The sequence below is a fragment of the Camellia sinensis genome, chromosome 3 (genome assembly GCF_055761805.1).
Source record: "Camellia sinensis isolate YWXY chromosome 3, ASM5576180v1, whole genome shotgun sequence".
Classification (NCBI taxonomy): domain Eukaryota; kingdom Viridiplantae; phylum Streptophyta; class Magnoliopsida; order Ericales; family Theaceae; genus Camellia; species Camellia sinensis.
In genome coordinates this window covers 102,653,723-102,656,179 of record NC_138963.1, presented here as the reverse complement: position 1 = coordinate 102,656,179, position 2,457 = coordinate 102,653,723, and positions in this window count along the sequence as shown.

Genomic DNA, 2,457 nt, shown 5'->3' with positions numbered 1-2,457 from the left:
GCCTCACTTGAGGGCATGGTCTTGCGGAGAGAGGCACAGTTGTCTATCATGGGCTTCCAGGTACCCTTTAGTTTTCTAGCATTTATCATACTTCTGATGACATACTGATTTCTACTGCATTGATAGGCTACTTGTGTAGAGCACATCCGACACACACCCCACTTGTACACTGTGTTTTCATGCACCCGCATCATGTAGTTTTTGCTTGTATCTGCACCTGATGTACATATTTGGACTGATGTATTTAATTTGAACTCTTTGTTCTCAGATGCCTCCTGTATATGCTCAACCGCAGGCCGGGCCACCTGGGCCTTCTCGGGGAGCTGGGCCATCTGGGCCCTTTCATGGAGCTGGGCCGTCCAGGCCTTTTCACGGAGCTGGGCCATCCAAGCCTTTCCGAGGAGCTGGGCCATCCAGGCCCTCTCGAGGGGAGGGTTCATCCCGCAGACGCAGAGCACATATTGTGGAGGAGGAGCCTGATGAGGATGAGGAGGAGGAGGTTGCAGATCGTCAGTCGGAGACATCTACTGATGGAGAGGACGGCTCTGGTCTTGGTTCTGGGAGTGGAGGCGAAGCTGAGGGGGATCCCGAGGATGACGGCTCTGACTCAGATGATGGCGATGGCGATGGCGATGGTGGCGGAGAGTCCGTTCCGCAGAAGAGGACGAAGAGGGCCTCTTATTCCTGCTCTTGAGAGCACAGATGCATCTGTTTCCTGTTTTATTTATCTTTTTGCTAGTAGTTGTAGCACATTGTACATTATCGGGCAGTTTTATTCTCTGTAAAACTTGTGCCTTAGTCTGTAAAATGTTGTAACAAGCAAGACATGATGGGATGAAACAGCTTTTGAAAAAAGTATTGTATTTTAAACACTTAGCATCATATCGCATCATTCTGCATTATAATGAGATTGAATGGAAATGTGTATTGTGCATTTTGCCCAGTCAGGTGGTGAACCGACGCAACAACTTAACTTTCTAAGATATAACGAAACCTTAGCAAGTTTACAACTCGATAAACAAAATGCAAAAATGTTGACAACTCGGTAAACAAGACTCAAATAGAAGCTTAAACAAAGAGTAACAACTCAAAACACGAAAACACGACAGCTCGACAAACAACTCGATAAGCAAGACGACAACTCGATAAACAAAACAACAACTCGATTAAACAAAACTTAATAGAACGAAGTGTACTTCGAACGATCTGAGCAACGGAACGCATCCGAAATAGAGGGAAATAGAGGCCTTCGACACATCCGTTGCATGGGAATGCTTGAAACTTTCTCTCGGAGAGTAAAACAGGGCCAAAGGCACACATTGGAGCATGTCCGGCCACTTTTGGGAGCCGGCCGGCCAGATTTATTGCAGAGGGGAGGGCCACCGGCCAGTTTTGAAACAAAAAGTGGCCGGCCTGCCAGAAAATATGGCCGGCCGGCCACTTAACTCTGCAGCCGCCCAATTTTTGACACTTGTCCCCCTGAATAGTGTCTTTTCCTCTTTAAAAGCCTTGGCTCTGTGTTTTGATTCAATCCATCTTAGTTTTGCACAAAAAATGGAGGCGTTTCTCGTTGAAAATCTCACAGCTTGGATCGCTTCTCTAGATGGCTCGGAAAAGTTGAACTTCCGGGGTTTCGGCTTGAATGCACTATTCACGCTAAGCTGCACTCCGCTACATCTCCCTTTCCTCCATGCTGCGGCGAGGTTTTGGAACCCGGTGACGCACGTCTTTAGCTTCGGCGGTCAAGAGGTATGTTCGACTTTTGAAGATTTTCAAGTTTTGATGGAGTCTGAACGTCATGAAGAGATCTTGCCCCAGTTTCGCTTTGGCCACGCCCAGGCTTTAGGGCGGATGTGTGGACTCACCGCGCATGATGCTCGGTCCCTGATCTATAATGGGGAACTAGATATCCTTGGTTTGATTCATCGCTTTTCCGCTGCCAGTGACCACAGCAACCATTATTGGCAAGGTTTCCGGCAACACGCCCTCTGCCTGTGCCTGCTGTCTCACTTTCTGCTTTCCCCGGGCTTTGGCGAATGTAGCATTCGTCTGATCGAAGTTGCTCAAGGCTTGAAAGAAGGAAAGAGCTGCATCGCGATGACCTTGGCCGAGATGCTGATGGGTTTGGATTCTGTCTATCGCCGGGAGACGACTAGATTTGCTGGGAGTCCACTACTGCTGCAGGTAGTGTTTCCCACCCAATCTTACATATGCATTTGCTCACATCACTCGGCCCTCAGGCTCGATTTTTCTCACAAAAACCCTTTTCTCGCTTTTCTCTCAACGTACATCTCTCTATTCTTTATTCTCTCATTTTTCATCCCTCCCCAGGTATGGTTAATGGACAAACTGCAGGTTGTGGACTTCTGCCCAGCCTACTCAGCTCGAGGCTATTTCTTTCGACAGCGCCTAGTCGATGCCCCTGATGAAAGGTAGTGGTTTGACTGGATGTGCAAT